This window comes from Aethalodelphis obliquidens, unplaced genomic scaffold (assembly GCF_003676395.1).
Source record: "Aethalodelphis obliquidens isolate GAN/ISIS:26980383/991018 unplaced genomic scaffold, ASM367639v1 scaffold5, whole genome shotgun sequence".
NCBI classification, from domain to species: Eukaryota; Metazoa; Chordata; class Mammalia; order Artiodactyla; family Delphinidae; genus Aethalodelphis; species Aethalodelphis obliquidens.
In genome coordinates, this window is record NW_020837949.1 from 77,687,612 (window position 1) to 77,710,691 (window position 23,080).

A 23,080-nucleotide genomic window follows, 5' to 3' on the forward strand; every position below is an offset into this window, starting at 1 on the left:
CTGGGGGAGGAGATCGGAAGGGGAGAGGTAATCCCCGGCGTTCTGAGCATCCCCTTTTTAGAAAGACTGAGTCTCTCCCGGGACAGCTGCTGCGGTCACACCACAAACTTAAAAGCCGCCCTCCCGCTCCGAGCGTGCCTTTCCTCGCCACCCTCGCCTCCCCACAGCTCCAGCTGGTGCCTGGCTCCGCGCCGCTCCCGGCAGGACGCTCGGGGGGCAGCAGCGCCCCCTGCCTCCCGGACTGGCCTCTGCGGCCGCAGCCTCCACGCTCCGTCAGGGCCGCCGGCGGCTCCGCGGCTCAGCCAGGGCTGCCGCTCAGAGGAGGTCGCGCCGGTGTCCTGGGTCGCCGCCTCGCACGCCCACCGCCTGCATCCCCTTCCTCTCTCCCGGAAAAGACAGCGGGCACAGAGAGAGGGCGAGAAGAGTTCGCGGCAGGTAAGGCTGGTTTCGGGTCACCTGCTGCTCCGGTGGGAGGACCGCGGTGGCCAGTAGGGGTGACTGGATTTTGGGGGTGGTCGTGGGTCCGAAGTGAGAATGCCGAGCGGCCGGGAGATAAGGCAACGTTCTGGGGCGGAAAGAGCGCTCCGGAGCTGACGGGAGTGGGCACGCGGGGGGGCCAGACGGGGAACTGGGCGCCGAGGCGCTGACGGTCCGGGCGCGCGGCGCGGGGACAGCGTGGCGGCGGGCGCAGTCTCCGCTCGCCGCCGCCGCTTCCTCAGCCCGAGCTTTCCGTGCCGCGTAAAGTTTTCCTCCCGAGACGCGCCCGGGAACTTCGCTCTCTCTCTCGCCCCCTCCAGGGCCCCGGCGGCCGCGAGCGCGTCTGAACGTGCCCCGTGGCTCCTCTGGCTGCAGGTTCATTCGCAGACGCGTCGGTGAGGACAGTCTGGCGAGGATTTGACCAAGGGCGTCTGCGCCCTCACTCGCTCCTTTTCCCGACGGGCTGGGGGGAGGGGACGGGGAGACCGTGGCGGCTGTTTGTGTTGTGGTGCTTTTGGGGAGGGATGGGCAACGCCTTTTTCCCTGTGAGGGAACCGCGACGCTCCGTCTGACGGGAGCGTGCATCCTCCCAGACTCTGAGGGCAAAGTTGGAAGCAGACACCAGCCTCAGAGCTGGCTGACTGGGAAAGGCGGCTCCTGCAAAACGTACTCTTGTGGGGGCCGGGCATCCCTCCGTACCCTCGGCTTGGCTCGCTCCGAAAAGGCCCGGATTTGACTCCTGCTGGGAATTTAACCGGGTGGATTTAACCCCGCCGGTGTTTCCCCTCTGCTCCCTCATCACGCGCCTGGAGTTGACGCGTTAATGGGCCGCCCTGGCAGCGCCCGGGCCGTTTTCGGCACAGGCTCATTTTCCTTCCCTCACGACTTGAGTTCAACCTCGTGGACTGAGTTGCTTTGCTTCCGTCCCAGCGCGCGGGGGGTACTTGACAGGAGGAGGAGGCGCCGCGCTCCCGCCACCAGGCTGAACTCGAGGGGACTGGACGGGAGCTGCGCAGCCAGCGCCTGGTGCCGCTGAGGTCCCCAATTCCGAGTTACGGAGATTGGAGTTAAATAGGCGAACTTTTCGCCGTTTAGCCCCGAGCGAAGCCGTAATGAAAGGCAAATGTCTCTACGAGAGCTCTTCTTTCCCCACCAAAGCCCCTCCCATCCTCCCTTAGCTTGTCAGTGGTGTCTGCAAGAGAAAAAGAGGGGGCAGGAACGGAAAGTCTCAAATTTAGCCGAAAAGGTTCTCCTCCCCTGCGGGGGCGCGGGATGGGGCGTGCTCACTAAAGGATGGAAAGGGTTGTGGGGGAGGTAAAGGAGACGGGACGAGACCCCTCCTGGGTCTGGTGCTGCTGTTGTGTAACCATGGCAACCGCCAGGGCACGAGCGGTCAGAGCCTTCCGGGTTCTGCACGTGGAAAGAAAAATGTGAAGGGTGGGGAAGGGAGAGAATCACATGTCGTCACTCCAGTGTTGCCGTCGCTTCTCGCTCTGTTCTGAGGCCATAGAGCCAAGAGGATGAGCAGGAAGGGTCTGGGTTGGATGTGAGCAGCCCCAGACAGGAGTTGCTTTAACTCTGTCCCGCCTCGGAGTCACTGAGGCTCAGCCGAGTAGCTAAAGCTGGCCAGCGGGACATCGTTGGTAGGCTACAAAGTGATGGTTCAGGTCAGGAAGATGGGAAAAGGCCTTGGCCTTTGAAAGAGAAAAGGCCAGGAAATACAGGAAGGCGATGTGGGAAGAGATATGAATAGCGTCAAGAGGAAGCTGAGAGACAGTAAAATGGTACTGATTTGGACTGCCAACATTTCAAATGGAATTTGCCCATGATGAAATGAAAAATTGGTGGAAAAGGGAAGGGACATTTATCAAATACTTCTTGCATCCTAGGTACTTTGTACATTATCACGATTAATATTCTCAGCAACACGATATGAAGTTTCATTATTTTGTTTGTTTGTTTTTTAGATAAAAAAAAAAAAGCAGAGACACACAGAGAGTTAGAACTGTGTGCTGTCCCATTTTGGCTTTTGCAATTTTAAGAAAAATCATAGTTCTTAAAAGTGGTATCGGTGGTTACGGGAGTAGACAAAGCAATTATTCTCATTTTTGAGGTGAGAATAATGAGATGTAAAGGTGTGTTAGCTGATGCGTTTAAATATAAGCTAGTAAGGGGCAGAGCTGAGACTGGAACTGTTTTACCTGGATTCAGGTCACCTTTTAAGGGCTTCAGGCAGCTTTCCATGACCCCACTTAAAGGGAGGACCTTTCTAAGATCAGTTGATGCATTATCTGTATATTATAATTTACAGGGTAAGAACCCCGAGAATTTAAATGGGAGCCAGGGTTGAGGATGGGTATGGGTCACATGAAGTCTGTAGGTCAAGGATCTTATGTACATGATATTAGTAATCTATATTTATAAAGGTCTTATTGTACCTATAGGAATTATTAGTGGCTTTAATAACGTTTATAAAGGAAAAATGAAAACAAAAGAAACATTTTTCAAATAGTAACTCCATGGCTGCGTTGAGAAAATTTCCTGAGATTAACAAAGTTTTCCTTAGTCTACTTACTGCCTTCATGACCTGAATAACTACAAAGTTACTTCATATTTTGGCACCACTATTTCACCTTTGTAAGAGTTTGTGGCCCATTCACTTGGGAGGAGTAATAATTTGACTCCTGTTACCCCTCCTGCTGACTCTCTGAGAGGGGAGGTCAAGGAAAAAATGTCTGGCAGTGCAAAGTGTTTTGGAATTATGAGGAAACTATAACCAACACTAGCAGAAACTAAGGGTAAAAGGTAAAGAAATAATTATGTATCTTTTGCCTTTTTGCAGAATTTGCCTTTATAGTTACATCTTAGTTAATGAATTTGCTTTATAATTTTGCATGGGAAGAATGCACAAAGTTAAACTGTATTTTTAATCTCTTTTGTGTGTGTGTGTGTGTGTGGGGAAGGGCTGGTAAGGGTGGGAGTGTGAATTATTTTTGGTGTCAGGGAAGGTCAGGAATATAAACAATTACAAAGGCAGAGGAAGCACATGTACTGTTTCCAGTGACAGGGTAACAGATCAAATATAGGTTTGAACTTGAGTCACCAAGCTGAATTACTCTCACATCTTTTCTTTTCCAAAGCTAGGAAATATGTTGTTTGGGGTTGGAGTTAAATTAAGACAGGATGTTTTGTGGTGCTCAGTTCTTATTCCTCATACTGTGTTCTCATTCCATTGGATGGGTATTTGTTAACTATCAAAAGGTTTATCACAGACCTGAAAGTGTCTCTGAAGGTGTCCTCTGGAATTGGTAGGTATCTCTGTGGCCCAGTGTTTGTTTTCTGCTTAGACAGAGTACTGGGTGAAGTCATCCCCATTTTTATTAGGTATTAAGAATATCAACTTCTCAGTCTCAAGGGGAAAACATTCCAGTTGGTGCTGATTTAATGAATATTATTAGTATGTCTTCACATTGTTTGTTATAGCTTCATTATTTTAGAAAAAAACATGACTGAACTTTACTGTTCTGTCTGGGAGATGTAATGCTTTGATGACAAATGTTCTTTGGGGAACATTCTTAACAATTAATAAATGATTTATTTAATAAACATGAGTAACCATAGCTCTGTTTGAAAAGTTATTCTTTCTGTATATACCTGGAGCTATATAGATAACCTAGGTAAAGTAGTAAATATTCGACTCAATAACATAGTCCTTAAAGGAAAAAGAAACATTCGCATTTGTGAAATAAGTAGTAATAACAACAATAACAATGACTGACCATGGGCAACACTTGTTAATCACATAACTTGCTACCTCAAAACTTAGTTAAAAAATACTTTCTTACTCTAGGAAATCTTGGCCAAAATTCCTTTCTATTTTTATATCTTCACCCTGCCTTTCAAGTTCTAAGTTTTCAGTCATTTGCTTTCTTATGTTGTTGTTTATGATTCCTAACCAGATCGTAAGAGCCTTGAAGGAAGGACTTGTCTTCTCTAACTTTTTACACCTTCAGGTTAGTGCAATGCTAAACATATTTAGATACCTAACAAATATTGAGGTATAATTACTTACCAAGCAGTTAAGAGAGTGATTTTTTTTTTTTCTTTGCGGTACGCGGGCCTCTTCCGTTGCGGAGCACAGGCTCCGGACGCGCAGGCTCAGCGGCCATGGCTCACGGGCCCAGTTGGTCCGCGGCATGTGGGATCTTCCCGGGCCGGGGCACGAACCCGCGTCCCCTGCATCGGCAGGCGGACTCTCAACCACTGCACCACCAGGGAAGCCCAAGAGAGTGATTTTGAATCTCTTTGTTGCCTATCAAAGATCAGCTTAAAGACCTTTGGTTTTATACTTTACATTCTCTGAGATTTTAGAAGGGAGAGTTTTTTCTTTTATATGAGTTTTACCCTTTCATAGAAAAAAATGTTGAGAAGATGTTTTATCATGATGCATAACATAGAGCAATGTAATGATCATGTGAAATAGGGTTTATAAGAATACATAGTAAAAAGAGGCATATTACAAAAAGTTACATTTTATTTTTGAATTTCTTGTATTTTTTAGAAGGATCTAAATTAAGAAATGAGAATCTGCATCATCTGTGTCTGCATTATTTCACCTTAACTTTAAGTACCTAAATAATAATTAGAAAGAAGCATAAAGCTAAATTAAATTCTCTGCAAACAAGAAATACACTGAGAAGAAACTGCAACACCTTGAAATTATTTTGAAATTTAAGTAATAATAATGAGGTGTACTTAAATTATTAGACATTCACAAATATAAATTATTAAAGACAGATAGTTCAGTGCTTGAAAAAGTTGCAATATGTAATAAGATATACTGTTTAGATTTTAAATGAATTTGGTGACTTTTAATCTATCATCATTAATAGTTGATCATTTATTTCCATGTTAATGATGATATTTAATAATTTCTAATAGTCATGAACCAGGATATCTTTAACTAGCCTGCTAATCTTTTGCTGGTAAATTTTGACAGTTTGCTCATTCTTTTGCCATACTCAATAAGCCACAAATATTACCCTCCCATAAAAATGTATAAAATAAATAGAATTAAGTTACCAAGTGTTCACAGAAGAGTTTGTGTCTCTCTGAATCTGGTATCCTTTTAAACATATGGTGTCTTCTGCTTCAGAGATTAGAAATGACATACTTTATGTCCCTTGTTTCTTCTATAGGGCATTTAACAATATAACTTCAACATTTTATGTTTTTAAGTATGTTCTACTAGAAAATCACAGGAAAAATGGGAACATTCGCTGTATTTTTCTAATTAAATAGTATCAAGCATTATTAAATGGGACTGTAACTACAAAGAACAAAGTCGAATAAAAAAAGCAAACAGTCTAGATTATTGAGCATCTTAAAAGAAATACAGTATTATTACTTTCATGGAAAATAAATAAAATTGTATAGATATATAGATGTGACATTATTAATCTACCATCAGATAAATGTCCAATTTATTTTTCCTATACTAATTATGCATTTTACTTGGTCTTTTGTATATCTTAAACTGCTTTTAAGGATTATATTGTTATATTTGGTCCTGAAATGAGCCTATATAGCTGGTACCTAATAACTGAGTTAAATATATAGAGTTTCAAGCACATTATATTAGCAGAAATTAGACTAATAAAATTGCTCAGTAGAGATGTTGTCTGGATTTACGTTAGTGAAGAGACAGAGAAGTAGTATAGTTTATGCATTTAATATCAGCATGTATGAACTGCTTAAAAACAATGTTCACAAAAAAGTACCCTCTTAAGTTGCTTACATAGTCCCATAGAAGCCTTTTTAAAAACATGTTATATTGACCGCTGAAGCCATGCCTCATGATGTCATAATCTCAAGTTATGTCTAAATAATCTGTTGGCTTTTTTTTTTTTTTGGATGGAATGTATAAAATCAGTGTTAGGCTTTTACTCCTCCTTTTTTTGTTTTTTATCCTTCTCATAAAGAGCAGTCCATACATAAGACATTCAGGCATTTCTTGTGTTTTGGTATTTGCTGTTGTTGTTTTCAGATAAATCTTTGTTTTTTACATCTGAAATGGTGGTTCTACGAAAGAAAGAAGTGTTTTCTAAGGTAAAAAATGAACACCGTTTTTACTTGGAGGAACACTTTCAATTTTGAAATATAACACTTCATTTCAAAGATAACTATTTGGAACTCTCAGAATTCTCAGTTTACTTGTAATACTAAATATGAGGTCAGTAGAAGTTGATATCATTGGGTAGGCCAAAAGGTTTGTTCGTTTTTTTCCATAAGATGACTCTAGTAGCACTTAGTTGTCTTTAACTTCATTCAAAACAATTTTGTTAGATTGTATGTGACAGCTGTGATATCAGTGCATTTAGAAAAAGACTTATCAAAATTGGTGAATTTTGCATAGCCATTTTAATATTGAAGACGGAAGAAGAAAAGCAACATTTTTGGCATATTATTCGTTACCGTTTCAAGAAAGGTAAAAATGCAACTGAAACGCACAAAAAGATTTGTGCAGTGTATGGAGAAGGAGCTGTGACTGATCGTGTCAAAAGTGGTTTGCGAAGTTGCGTGCTGGAAATTTCTCGCTGGACAATGCTCCATGGTCGGGTAGCCCAGTTGAAGTTAATAGTGACCAAATCGAAACAATAATTGAGAACAATCAACGTTATACCACGCTGGAGATAGCCGACATGCTCAAAATATCCAAATCAAGCACTGAAAATCATTTGCACCAGCTTGGTTATGTGAATCTTTTTGATGTCTGGGTTCCACATAAGTTGAGCGAAAAAAACCTTGACCATATTTTTGCATGCGATTCTCTACTGAAACGTAATGAAAACATTCTGTTTTAAAAACAAACTGTGACGGGTGATGGAAAGTAGATACTGTACAACAATGTGGAATGGAAGAGATCATGGGACAAGCGAAATGAACCACCACCAACTACACCAAAGGCTGGTCTTCATCCAAAGAAGGCAATGTTGTGTTTATGGTGGGATTGGAAGGGAGTCCTCTATTGTGAGCTCCTTCCGGAAAACCAAATGATTAATTCCAAGTACTGCTCCCAATTAGACCAACTGAAAGCGGCACTCGACGAAAAGCATCCAGAATTAGTCAACAGAAAATGCATAATCTTGCATCAGGAGAATGCAAGACCGCATGTTTCTTTTATGACCGGACAAAAACTGTTACAGCTTGGCTGGGAAGTTCTGACTCGTCCGCCATATTCACCAGACATTGCACCTTCAGATTTCCATTTATTTAGGTCTTTACAAAATTTTCTTAATGGAAAAAATTTCAATTCCCTGGAAGACTGTAAAAGGGACCTGAAACAGTTCTTTGCTCAAAAAGATAAAAAGTTTTGGGAAGATGGAATTATGAAGTTGCCTGAAAAATGGCAGAAGGTAGTGGAACAAAAGGGTGAATACGTTGTTCAATAAAGTTCTTGGTGAAAATGAAAAATGTGTCTTTTATTTTTACTTAAAAAACCGAAGGCACTTTTTGGCCCACCGAATAATTTGCATTTTCTTGTTGAAATGGGGTGTACATTCTTTTAGAGCTTTTATTTTTATAGTAATGATTTTCATTACAGATAAAATTCATGATCATTGCTGAACGACTAGTAAACACAGATAAGCATAGAGTAAGGCTAGTAAGAATTTATCCATAAATGTACTACACACAAATATATTAATTCTTAGCTTAAACATTAAATTTATTTTAAAAATAAATTTTGTATGTGACAGCTAGTGCCTAGATCTCATTTTCTAACATTATTTTCCAGTGAAAGGAACCAGGGATCCTCAGAGAAATAGCTGATTCTAGGACTGGGGCAGGAAATGTATGTGAGCCTGGATCATCTTGTGCCAAAAAATAAGTGTTCCAGACACCCACATACACTCACCACACCACATATGCACAATGACAGAGGTATGTCAAAGGGTCATAGGAGCCAATTGAAAAAGCTCCCAATGGCCAAAGCTGGAATAATATGAGCAAAAAAAAAAAAAGTATTATTGATTATAACCCAAGGTATAAAATAAATATCCACGAGACCATGCTGCTATAAGTAAATGATGAATAAATTAATAAATGAAGGAGAAGAGACAAATCTCCCATCCAGTAGAATTTCAAACAATTTATGTAGATACTTTGCCCTCAAGGAAGGGGAACATAAAACTCCTTACTTCTGAAATGAGTTGAGCATGGTCACTTCCTCTAAAGAGTACTCAGGATGGTAAGGAGGGAGAGAATACTTTACAGTGAATAAACCTAGCAGAGACTGTCTCAGCCAGGTGATCATGGTCAACCTCAGTAGTCCTAAAGCATGTTGATAATATGTGCCCTTGATATGAGGGATGAAAAGAACACTGTCGCTCTCAATCTCTCTCCCAAAAACCTATAACCCCCATAAAACCATGTGAAAAACATCAGACAGATTCCAGTAGAGGGACAGTCTACAATATGCTTGACCAGTACTCCTCAAACCTATCAAGATCATCAAAACCAAAGTGAGCCTGAGAAACTATTGGAAGCAAGAAGAAGCCAGAGAGACACGAACTAAATGTAATGTGGTGTCCTGGATGGGATCCGTGAAAACAAAAAGGACATTAGATAAACACTAGTGAAATCAGAATAAATTACAGAGTTTAGTTAATAATAAAAAGTCAATATTGGTTTATTCATTGTAGCAAATGTCCATACTAATGTAAGATGTAAAAATAATAGGGGAAACTGGATGTGGGTTCTCGGGGAACTCTCTGTACAATCTTCTTAATGTTTTTGTAAATCTAAAACTGTTCTGAAAAATAAAGTCTATTTTTAAAACTTGTATTTGAAAGCATATAGATTAACCATGGTGAGAAACTGTATAAAAAGTGAACCATTCTCTGGTCAGAAAGGTTAATGTCATTCAATTTATTCTCCTAGTTCAAGGTGCAACTATTTTACCTTTTTTTTTTTTCTGTTGATACTAAATATAGTAGTTCTCATTATAATAAACATGTATTTTGAATTAGTTCTCATAATTACTTATTTTTCAAAATAAAATATATTACTTGGATTAATAAAAATTTTCAGATCACCATTGTGGGAGGTTCTCATGCAAAGAAAGCTATGTATCAGTCATGTCTTATAAATCAATCTTAAATATTAAAAGAGAAGGCACACTTTTTTTCTACTTCAGTCTTTGCTATTTTATTGATATTGACAAGATCCATCCTCTGTGCCAGATGTCTTCAGTTCTACATGATGATTGTGCTTTCAAAATTCTTGCCAAAATGGCTCAATGACTATGTATTCTTGTTTCTCCTCTTTGAATCCCAAGGACATCTACTACATTAAGTATGTTAAAGAGTATTTCCTATCAAATGTTATACGTATAATACACTTATCATTGCTATTTTGAAAATTAAAAATATACCTAGGAGGCTTATACATCTCCTCAAATTCCTAGAAGCTGAGACTTAGATGTGTTCTAGAAATGTAGATATGGGCTGCCATTTCCCTTTCTACGTGTGTGTGTGTTTGTGTGTGTGTCTGTGTGTGTGTTTTCAATGCTTTCCCTCACTTTATGTATATACTTTCTATATATAAAAATCACATATTATTCCTTCTATTCCCTGTGTTACAAATCGTTGCATATTTTTTTTAAATCTGAGTTTTATTCTTTTTTAGTAATAAGCTGTCTTGCTTACTGTTGGACCAAAAGTCCTGTCATTTCACCTTTCTTATTGAAGCTTTTATACATGCTGATGTCATTTGTTTACTGTTATCTCATATTTATAATTATTTAACAATTTCCTGACTCTGTGCTTTACACGTAACTGCTTTTTGTTGAATTTGTGCTCTACCGTGGCAGTTGTTGAAAAGTTTAAACTTGCTTCTCCCCCCCCACCCCCAGTTTTTAGTTTGTGAATCATAGCACACAAAAAACACATTTCAACAACTTGTTCGGGAAAAGCCATGGAATTCAATCCCAGAATATGTGACTAAAGGGCCTCTTTTTTGGTGATACCCCATTGAACTTCCTGAAATAATAATAATAATAATAAGTATCTGAAAAAGACTCAGATCAATACAACTAATTGCTCTGGGATGTCATTGGAATCTTAGATACAAGGTTTTCATTTTTGTTACACAGGAGAATTGAGTACAATTTTGAAAAGAGAGATCCTGCCTGTGATAATTTAACTCAATCAAAAAAAGGAACGAATATAAAATTCTGACCAAAACCTTTAGAAATGCACATACCTAATTTGTATAGTAGAGATATGTGTGATTTACATTTTTTGCATGGACTACCATTGTCTCCTTTTTTATTTCATATCAACATATTTTCAAGTAATTGGTGACTTATGAATAGATAATTATAACGAGTATTATTTTTAAAAAATCGTTTCAAATGAAAATAATCATCTCAAATCTCATCAGTTTTGAGGTTTGACTCTCCTTATCAGAAGACAAGTTTTTTAAATAGTAGTGAAATTGTATACCTATTAACTTTACCCTTGACATATGTTCTGATTCAAAATTCATTCTTTTGGCCACATAGCTTCTGTCTTGTAGCTTCAGATATTTCCTTATCGTAATCAAATTAGGGTGTTGTAAGTTGCTTTCCGAGCAGGTTGGTAGAAGGTTAAAGTAGCCAGACTATTCTGTCCGCAAAAGTATTTTCATGATGAAACAGTGTAAGATGAGTTACGTATATTTTAAAATGGAAAATTGATATAAATCAAGAAATTATTGTATCAACTTATGAAGACTTTTATCACCAGTAAAGTAGCTGTTCAAAAGCATTTGTACTGGATATACAGATAAGAGAATAACATTTTCCTTTCTTTGGCTTGATTCACATTTCACAGAGCCCTGGGGATTGTTGTCTGAGACTACACTGTGATAAGGTTTGGCAGAGACTGTTCATTGTTCAGGTTTTAAAAAGGGCAAGTTGGGCTTCCCTGGTGGCACGGTGGTTAAGAATCCACCTGCCGATGCAGGGGACATGGGTTCAAGCCCTGGTCCGGGAAGATCCCACATGCCGTGGAGCAACTGAGTCTGCGAGCCACAACTGCTGAAGCCCGTGCACCTAGAGCTGGTGCTCTGCAACAAAGAGAAACTACCTCAGTGAGAAGCCCGCACACAGCAACGAAGACCCAATGCAGCCCCAAATAAATAAAATAAATAAATTTAAAAAGGGCAAGTTTTTGGCAGAAATAACTTCCATAGAAGAGACATGCTATGTTTACACATGTGCACTCAATAAAACCCTTCAAAGAGCTTGGGCTGAGATACTAGGATTCCTCACTTGACCCTACCCTCAGTCTCTGGGTGTTGATTGTTTGGAGCCCTTCTTTTGTTGTGTCATTATCACATAGGCCTTTTCACATTCCAGAAAATGGTACTTTTGATCCATATATCAAAAGTTATTAGAGTACAGTGAATAGTCATTCATATCCTGTGCACTTTCACTTGAGACTTATTAAGGATAAGAATTGCATTCAGATCTGCTTTCCCCTAGTATTTATCGAACACATAACCATCATCTTCATGATAGCCACCAATCATTCTTTTATATATTTGTAACCCTTGGTTAGTTCTGTTAATCAGAAATGACACTTTAGACTTTCCCTTTTTTCCTTTATTGTGTACAAGTGGTGTTAAAAAGTGTGCTTTAAGTGGATAATGTATTAGGATGAGCCAAAACTAAGTCTCGTAAATTCCCCAAATTAATAAACAGGACAAACTAGCATCAACCACATGGGCCTACCATTTCTGTACTCTTTCTTCGTGGGGCTTTGCAGTGATTTCTCCTTTCACTTGGATAATTTTGTCTTTTACTGCCATCACTTCTCCTGGCCTCCAACCAATGCCCACTCCCCTAGCCACCCTCACTTATGTCCACTAAATCTTGCTTGGAAAAGTGTTTTTCACTCAAATTCTGCCCTCCTCTTTGTAAGATCTTTTTCAGTTTCAATAACTATTACTCTCTCTCTCTTAGTTGGACTAAGTTTCTCAAGAATAAGGATCAAATGTTTGCTACCTTGACAGCTTTCTTCTTACTTCCATGCATATCACCTAATCTTGTATATAATAAGTACACCATCTCTAATACATGAGTATAAATTAATCTATTCAGTATCCCTTACCTGTTTTTTCCTCTTGTAACTACTTTAGATGTGTAATTCATCATAAAGGTTATGTCGCACGTGCATTCCTTTTTTGTAAAGGTTATTTCACACATATTCATCTTATTCTTGACGCCTTCCTATCTTGAATTCCCTTTTCATCTTTTCTTTAATTCACGAAGTATTTGTTGAGTGCCTGCCATGTACTGGGCACTGTAAGAGTCACTGACGAAATACAGTTGAGAAACCTTGGCTGCAATCATGAAGTAGATGATTGTAAAGGAGCTCATTAGCATCCTGGGTCAAATCAAATCTCTTTAAAACCAAAAACAAAGGGTCCTATTCATAGTCTTGGCCTTTTCTCTCTGCAGCCTTTTTCATTATGTCACCTTCTTCCCTAACCTCTACTTTTATCTATGTGGAGATTATGCTTAGAGTATTGTCGCCATCCCTGACTTCTCTCTGGGATCCCAGGTATGTCACCACACCACTACAACACCTGTGGGCTAGTGTTCATTGCTCAACACTGTATACTTATAAAGGAGGTCACTCTGGTAACTGAAAGAATCTTTGATTACTGTAACTTTAAACTGAGGCTTTCAAGTGCGGGGGGAAATGTGGTGCAATGGTTAAGACTATGACATACACACCCTACTATATATAAAATACATGACTAATAAGGACCTACTGTATAGCACAGGAACTCTACTCAATACTCTGTAATGACCTATATAGGAAAAGAATATAAAAAAGAGTGGATATATGTATATGTGTAACTGATTCACTTTGCTGTATACCTGAAACTAACAACATTGTAAATCAAGTATACTCCAATCAAAATTAATGAAAAAAAAAAAAGACTATGCCCTATGAAAGCAGACAGCTTGGATTCAGATCCTAGCTCTGTCACCACTGAGCTGTGTGGTTTAGACAAGTTACTTGACCTTTCTATATCTGTCTCCTGTCTTTTAACTGGGGGTTCATGAAGGCACTAACCTCATAGGGTTATTGTGAGAAATAAATAGGTTAATATAGGTTAACAATCAAAATCTGTGTAACGCATCACAGTGTCTGTGTGTTATCTTTCTGTTATCCTTACACAGATGATGCAAATTACACATAGGTCAGATTCTCACACCACCTACCCACTGTTCTACTGCCTTCTTCTTTATCTGCTGAGTTACATTCACCTCATTCAAAAAAAGTCCTTTATTCCTGTCTTACCCCTAGGCTCTTCATGACATTTTTTTTCCTTAAATTCCATATATATGTGTTAGCATACAGTATTTGTCTCTCTCTTTCTGACTTACTTCACTCTGTATGAAAGACTCTAGGTCTATCCACCTCAGGATATGGGGAGGGGGAAGGGTAAGCTGTGACAAAGCGAGAGAGAGGCATGGACATATATACGCTACCAAATGCAAGGTAGATAGCTAGTGGGAAGCAGCCGCATAGCACAGGGAGATCAGCTCGGTGCTTTGTGACTGCCTGGAGGGGTGGGATAGGGAGGGTGGGACGGAGGAAGACGCAAGAGGGAAGAGATACGGGAACATGTATATATATAACTAATTCATTTTGTTGTAAAGCAGAAACTAACACACCATTGTAAAGCAATAAAGATGTTAAAAAAACAAAAAGTCCTTTGGTGACCTTCAGGTATATTCCTGAAGAGAATGACATTTTAGGATTGGCTATTACCACCTTTTAAAGAGACATCATTTGGGGGCACAGTGCAACAGACCATGCTATAGGGATGTGAGGGAGAATCCAGGACAAAGGAACCCTTCAATATCAGCTGTCTCAGAAGCAGCAGCTACTTATAGAGGCTAAACAGCAAGTAATAAAATCCTTTGAGGCCCCATCTAAATTTCCAGGTTTATTTTGTAGCATCCCACCGTTCCTTAGCTATCTACTACTGGATTTATAACACTGCATATGTCCTTAATGAAGTGCTCTGTCCCGAAATAAACAATACAGATATGTTCAACAACTTGCACATCCCCCTGCCCCTGACTTTTTTCACCCAATGCACAGATACTTCTCTAGCCCTCCAGTGTGGGCCTACTGTCATTCTAATCCCCTTGCCCACAGATTACTTCCACTGTTTGATCACCACCTTGTCCCTGTACCTCTGCTAACCAGTTATTGCTCTTGAAACCTCTTATTAAATGCTCTCACTATTGTGCGGTTTCAGAATATTCTATGTTGGTCCCGTTTATAAGGAGTGAAGGGAAACACAGTGACCTGATTTGCTCTCCATCCACTAGAGGATGTGGAAATTGGCCCAGTGACAGTCTCTTGTAGTGCAGTCTCATTCCCAGGGACTAGACTTTTTCTAGACTCTATACCAGTGCTGAACTTGGTGCCCTCAACCAGCTACAAAGAGGTCCCTGGATTTTTGCTCCCTAAATGGTGGGCTTCAGGGGACCTTGCAGGAACCTGCAGTACAGCACTTATGGAATCAAGTTCCATAAGTGAGGCATCTCTCAAGGAGGAAGTTTCAGAAGAGCCCAGAGATAAATGGGTAGCTCCTGCATCTCGATATAAGCAATCTAATACACGAAGAACACCTTTGTCCCATGCTGCCTCACCTTCTCGGCAGTTCTCTGCAATATAACTAGTGACAGCAGAAAGTATGTTAATCAGAGATATTTTCCAGAAATTGAACTTAAAGGTCACTTCAGCTTCTGACCAAGTGGAAGTGAAACTGAATAATGTTCTAGTTATTTTATGGGAAAATACTTTTCTAATGCCATTCTTGGTATTGTTTCAGATTAGTCTGTTCCCGTAATTGCCACTTTTGCTTATGAATGTTCATCAATATACTTTATATGAATAATAATTTATAAATTGTTTTATATATCTTAAATTAATTATGTTATATATATCATAGTTATAACAATATGTAAGACCCTATGTCTATTTCACAGAAAGTGAAATGTTTCAGAGATAGGATAAATAAGTTTACTTGAAATAATTTCTAAATATTTTCTAAATAATTATAAAGCCTCTCACAGTACTCATCCCAGGAATATTAAATATTTTCCTGTGGTTGCAAATAGATTGATGTAAATGGATGTAAAATGTTTCATCTCTACCTATCTGTCTATATAGATAGATAGATATATCTTTAGTATGTGGCATTTTCTATTCCATGAGTTCTTAAGGATGATTTTATTAGAGCAAATTAAGAGAAGGAAACAATTTTAAAAACTAGAACCCAGAGTCAATTTAGTTTGTTTGTTTTGCTTTTGTCAATTCACTCTTACTCCTGTCCGTTTTTTCTTTCTTTCGTGAGTATTTATAAATCTCCTGGCTCGTCTCTTGATGAGATTTTAAGTAAGGGAGATTATTTATATTACTTTTCTAAATACGTATTTTGCTGGGGCAGGGGAGTCTTTTTTTCAAATGATTACTTTTAAGTGTCATTTATGGGGACCAGCCAGGCTAATAGTAGTTTTCTGGGTAGATCCAAGGTCATTAAAAAAGTGTGACCCGGGCCAAGGTAGCACCTCCTGTTCCAGGTCTGTAGCTCAGGACTGAAGACAGGGAAGGTGGAACAGTCCTGAGGTTCTCGTGCATGTTCTTCTTTGGGGGCCCCTATAATTCCTGGATTGTATCTGATGGCTCGCTCCTTCTCTAGCTCCGTCACTGGTTCCCCTTTCTCTTCCTCCCACTAATTGCAGTTTGCTGACAGTTCTGTTCTTTTCTCTCTACAGACTTTCCTCCCTGGTCCATTCACTGTCCTCATTTTCGTTATTATTTAAATGAGAAAGACACATAAATTATTAATCCTGACCCCTCTCATGGTCTTGATCCCTCTGCCAGTGCTTTTTCCAGTAAACCCCAGTCTAAGGCAATTGATCGTCCACTTAACAAGCAGTTTAAATTCTTATTATGATCTCATCATGTACTTTCTTCTATTATGGCTGTGATTTTGTACACACAAGTGTTTACACTATCTCGTGGTGGAAAGGGAACACACTTTGGAGTCACAATTTATTATTTGGGAAAATTCGTTGTTATTTAACTCTACCAGCTTTGGTATACTCATATATCGAAGTGGGGTAAATGACAGCGCTGTATTCAAAACACATGTGAGTATTAAATGAGAAAATGTAAATAAAGAATCTCTCCCAGTGCCTGACACCATTGTTATTTAATAAATCAACACTAATAGTTTTATTTCTTCTCACCAATATTCATTAAGCGTGTTTTACTGTTTACAAAAGCCTTGAAATGCCAGGATACAGACTTTGGATTTTATTCTGCAGGCAACTGGGAGCCACTAAAAGTTTTTGAACCATGAAATAACCCAAGAATTAATATTTTAGGAAGATGAACCTAGGAATAATTTTCAAGGAGACCAGCTAAGAGACTCTTTATAGATAAAATAAGGTCTGGACTAACACGCCGGTGATGAGAATAGAAAATAAGGGTACTAGAGAAATACAAGGCTATCATATCAGACTTTTACTGTTTGTTATTTATGTATTTCACGATTTTGCCCTGTATAGTCAAAGCATTATTATTATTATGATGGGAACTTTGCTCTCAGCCTGACTCAGAACTGTTTTATATTCCTCTCAGAGCATAGATGTGTTAGCATTAAAACTTTCTCATTGATGTTATGCTTTTTGAAACCAATGTATATTGTTTCCAGAATTCACAATATCTTCCCACGTATAAGGTCTGAGGTCACACTTGATCTCAGCAGGATATAACATATCTCATGAATTTTTTTCCTGCTAAAGGAAGTTTTAAATATTTCAGGTTGCGAAAATAATCTTTAGATACAGAGGATGGAGAGTTTGTGTAGACAGCAACTTTCAGGCAGATATCACAGAACTGGAAATATAAGCCAATGACTATCTTAACTAAATATTTAGTTTGTGAAATAAAATAGTGAGTCCTTATTTTGTTGTCATGTATATTTAACATTTAGCATCCGGTATTTCTCATGCTGTTCATTCTTCTGTCTTTTTTTTTTTTAATCTTTTGGTATCCTGTCTATTTTTCAAAAGCTAATACAAATCTCACGTTCTTCATCAGAATAACAATTCATGAAACATAAATCAGTTCGGTAACTTATTTTCCCTGTCACACATATTCACATTTTATAATAAATTATTTTAATTTAAAATACATTTTATACCTCTAGCAAACCATCCACTCCTAGGGTGGAGATGTATGTCCACATCTGGTTCATTCTCCTTGACACCTACCATAGCAATCAGTCTTTGTTGATTTGTAATTACAAGTGAAAAAAAAAAGAAAAAATCAAAGTTAGACCTGTGAGAGTCAAAAATAAGATCCTGAGTCAGATGCAGCATCAGCAAACTATTATTTTGTTTAAATAAATAATGAAATAGATACTTCAGCTATTCTTTTTAATTTTAGAAAGAATCTGAAAATCATAGAATGATTATTCTTCTCTTAATCAAAGACATCTAAAATAAGTCTCGTAGATAGTAGTTATTTAATTAAAAAAGATATGTTAGGTAGTAGTTGAACCTTGTGTACCATTTAGTCAATAAGCTATGGAAATGGTTTAAGTACTCTATTTTGCCTCCTTACTATCAGTTTATTTTGGCTTTAGATTACCTGCATTTGAAAGACTGTTAAGAACAAAAATTACTATGTGAAAGTAGCAGACAACCTGTTAGTTTAGGAAATAGTACTCCTAAAGTTCAGTTTTACATTCTAATAAGTATATTGAATTTGTGCATATCCAATACGGAATTTTGGAATTTCTGCAACATGGGTGTATTTTGTTAAAACGTATTTAAGAGAAATAGTACCTGAGGGCTTTTGTTTGTTTGTGTGTTTGTTTGTTTTAATTCCAGCCTGGGGAATAGAGGGTAAGCCTGATAAATTGTCAGTCTCAGGATACCTATTTTGAAATGCCTGTAATTAAAAAAGTGATAAATAGTAAAATAATTTTTTATCTCATAGACTTGTGATATTTCAGAATAAAAAAGACCAACTTGAGAGAATGTCTAGTCCAGCTGCTTAATTTTACACAGAGGACTGAGGATGAAGTAATGTGAGTTCTTCCTTCCCTCCCTCTCTGCCTTACTTCCTTCCTTAAACATGAAAGAACAACTTCTGTATTCAAAATTGGTGCTGAATGTTTGGAGAGGAATGGCCCCAGGCTTGAGTAATTCATGATCCACATCTATAAGACACTGGTTGTAGTGTGTTCAGAGGCACACAACTGAGTCATCACAAAGCTGAGTTTATAGCTGACGTCTCTTCACTCCTAGAGGGGCAGACATCCTACATTTTACAGATGTCGACAGATGATTTAGAAAATAAATTTAATGCGTTCTGCGAGAATTGTCGACACTTAGATCCAGGCAGGGTGATGACTGCTAGTCACATAATCATGACCATTTCTGAAAGAATATATTAATTTTCTTATCTGATAATCAAAAGCTCTGTTCTGATCACCAATGCTATAGAGCTGCACTTGACCTGATCTCTATCCACTTTCATTATTTAAAAAAGAAAAGGGTACATTTATCGATGTATACCTTATATTAGCACTATAGAATTTTTAATCTATATATTCATGTATACACACTCTTATATATACATGTATATGCATGTATCTGAAGGGGAACAAATATGTCACCCTCTGAAACTGCCTCTTTGGCATAAGGCTTATCTTGCCCTGGTTCTTTTTAAGAGACAACAGGTGTAAGAGAAGCTCTGAAAATCTAATAGAAGTTACCCTTTTGTAAGAGAAATTTACATTTATAAAGGAAATATCCATTTGTAAGGGTGTCTTCCACTCCGTACCAGGAAGAGAAGGATAACCGAATCTTAAACTCTTTTTGCTGGAGAAGGCCACAGACTTAGATCTGCATAACAACAACGCCCTTCTTTGTTAAGGACTGGTGTCCAACTGCACATACCCCCCCCCCACCAAAATGCTAAGTAATAGGTAGATTATACTGGCAGAGATGGGTCTTTTCCACATTTTTAAAATATGCAACTCTGGTACAAAATTCTGACAAGCCATTCAACTGTAGTGTAGACTTTAATCCAAAATAAATGTTCTTATCAAAAGTATTCATGTTAATAGTATCCTCTGCAGTTACTGGTTTGTTGTTTATAGTTCTTTGTCTGTAGGAGGTAGCCTTATGTAAAATGTTGCCACTTTCCAATCATCATTTGGGTGTGAACGAAGAAAAAGAGATAACATTTTTTACACAATATCATGCTTTCTGGATGTGGTCACCTTTAATAATAGAAACCAAAAGAAACATTTCCCAGAGTTCTACCAGGAAGCAGATGTGCAGTCTTATTTTTCTCTTAATCATGTATTTATTTATTGCATTACATCTTTCAGTTGTGGATATTTTCCTGTAGAGGGAAATTCCATCCTTCCTGGAATAATAATTCCCCAAATTTTGTATGTATTTTTTTCAACTGATGAGTTGACGTGAAAATACAGTCTCCCTTCTTAAATGTATCGGTCTTTTGATCATATCTCTATATAGGGAGAGCTTGAGTGCTTATAACTCTTCCTGAGGATATTTCTGTGGTATCAAAAAAAAAAAAAATTCAGGGAATTTTAGGGGAAAGTAATCATATTTCTACTAAAATTCAAACAAATGGATCTCCAACAATAGAAGCAGTTTCATGGAAAATTTTAGTAACATCTAAAGGTGAAAAGTTATAGTAACTCAAACTCCTATCCTTCTAGCTTTTTCATTTCTTTTCTTCACTCCTGCTGAAATGATTTGTCTCCATCACAACATCCCAGCCTTGGCTGTCCTCCATCTTTCCAGAATCTCTTGGTTTCACTTATCTACGTATCCAGCCTAGATCTCCAGATCAGGCATTTCAAACAAAACTTTTCAGCCTACTGTAACATCTCATATGCTGATGTAGTTGACGTAGTTTCCTACATAATGATGCATATACTTGTCTGAGCTCTTCGATCTTCACATGGGTTTCTATTTGTCTGGGTCTAATGAATTACCTGCTGGTTCACTAGCCCATCCTTACTGGTGGATATTACTCTGGACCAAATAATTTGTGTTGATCTCAGAACAATCTTCAGACAACTTTTGACAAATTTGATAATTTATACTCACCTTCGCAACACTTACACACCATCATTCAGACTATGGTATGATCACTTGTTTTGGCCACAGTCTGTTACATGTTACACCCTCCTGTACAAAACCTCCAACTCATGTTTCTTTATATCTTCCTGGCCTTCAAACATAAAATGTGTAAAATAAAACAGGATTTTATTTTCTTAACCTCTTTATTTCTTTTGTAATGATTCAACTAGTAATCTGAATTTAATTAACAATCATCCCTAATGCAATGTAGAGCATGTGTTTTGGGCTTAGTCTACCTGGGCTCCCATCCTGACTGTGTCACTTATTGAATTGTAGCTTTGGACATTTTTATCTTTTCTGTTTTAGTTTCCAGAACTGTAAAATGGAGTAATAAGAATATTTAACAGGTTAATGTGGGGATTAAATAAATCAATGAGTTCTCAACTTAGAATAGTGTCTGTTCTTTAGTTATCCCTGCATAAATGTTAGCTGCTGTTATTTTCACTTTCCTTTGCTCTTTATTTCCAGTTAGTTCAGCAAGTTTTCTTAAAATTTCCCTTCTTTTTTTTTTTCTTTACGGTACGCGGGCCTCTCACTGTTGTGGCCTCTCCCGTTGCGGAGCACAGGCTCCGGACGCGCAGGTCCAGCGGCCATGGCTCACGGGCCCAGCCGCTCCGCGGCTCGGGGGATCCTCCCGGACGGGGGCACAAACCCGTGTCCCCTGCATCGGCAGGCGGACTCTCAACCACTGCGCCACCAGGGAGGCCCTCCCTTCTTTTTATTCTCACTGCCTACTCCATGATTCAAACCTTCATGGTCTTTTGCCTGTATTATTTTAATAGTCTCCTAATTCATATTACGGTTCTCATTTAATCATAAGCTCTAACTAACTTAGAATGTTGCATTCTGAAACCTTTATCTTGGTTAGGAACACTGTATTTGGCAAGATAAAGGTTTTATAGAAAAACACATAATCTAAGCAAAACTAAAAATGGCATTAAGTATCATGAGTATGTATATACATGTGTGTGTATGTGTAAGAAACTTTGTACTAAATAAAAGTGAAAGCAACCTCATTCTAACCAAATTAGATACTCATGGTTATTAAACCTCCTTATATTGCTAATCATCTTGTTGGTACCTTCCTTGTTGATTAAAAAACTACTGAAGCATGTGATATGCTTGCATATATATTTATATAATTTTCTGTTAGGGAGACCATATACCTTTTAAAATTTGTGAAGCAGTTTGCATTTTCCCTTCATTTATATATCTATTTTCTCTACCATATCTTCTCTCCATAAAAGGGGCCTCCTTATAACACACTTATTCCTGTTTTATATGAGAGAGATCAGGAATAGTTGATGCTGTTTTGTTTAAAGGGAATGACCAGAACTGGACTTAAATGTGAATTTTAAAAAATTGTTGTACATATGCATCAAGTTACTGAAAAATCACAAGTAATGAAACCATTGTGGGTAAGGCGCGACATCATCAGCTGTACTCTACTGCCACTGTTGTCATCCATTCCCTGTCCAGAGTGATGGCAGAATCCAGTTTAAGTGCTTTAAATTGGTATGACCTGGGTTTAATCTAAATTTGCAGCTTAGATCACACTTATTTTACCCACACGAAATTATAACATCACCTCTTTTCTCATACCATATCTTATGTCTATTGAAATATTACCCACTCTCAAATTCCAGCTTAAATGCTATCCGGACTATGAAATTTCCACTCCATTCCCCTCCCATCTCAGTCAAGAAATAATTTTTAACAATTTAGTTCATATTTTATACCTCTTTTATAGCACTTACATTCTGTCTAAATTATAGCTGTTTGTATACATGTTTTTTTTAAGTACACCACTGTTATCCCCTTTAGTAAAGGACCACATTTTTTTTTTTTTTTTTTGCGGTACGCGGGCCTCTCACTGTTGTGGCCTCTCCCGTTGCGGAGCACAGGCTCCGGACGCGCAGGCTCAGCAGCCATGGCTCACGGGCCCAGCCGCTCTGCGGCATGTGGGATCTTCCCGGACTGGGGCACGAACCCATGTCCCCTGCATTGGCAGGCGGACTTTCAACCACTGCGCCACCAGGGAAGCCCCAAGGACCACATTTTGTTGACCAACTACAAACAGAGTACAGTGGAGTTGAATCTTATACAGGTTCAAAGTTCAATATTTAAAGTTAAAATTTCATCTTTTCAATATTATCCTGAAAAGTCACTAAAGTAATACATAAAATGTTTTATACAGCCTTTGTGTGCCAGGCTAGGAGCTGACATTCAGTCTCTCAAAAATACATAACACTGAAAGTTTTCCTTCTACACTGAATCAAGTCACTGACTTTTTACTTCAGCACAGATGAAGTAATTGGCTTGTATTTA

The 23,080-nt window shown here is 38.6% G+C and overlaps 1 protein-coding gene across 3 annotated transcripts in view; it reads left to right on the plus strand.

Annotated features, from left to right (window-relative positions):
- The first annotated feature begins 153 nt into the window (after nucleotides 1–153).
- SEMA3D (semaphorin 3D) overlaps nucleotides 154–23,080 on the plus strand; it is a 209,297-nt gene continuing 186,370 nt past the window's right edge. For 2 of the 3 annotated variants that reach the window (XM_027102730.1, XM_027102731.1), the window contains exon 1: nucleotides 159–435. The gene's annotated coding sequence lies outside the window, so the exon portion shown is untranslated. Of the gene's footprint in view, nucleotides 436–23,080 lie in introns of all 3 variants that reach the window. The other variant, XM_027102734.1, reaches the window with a different exon arrangement.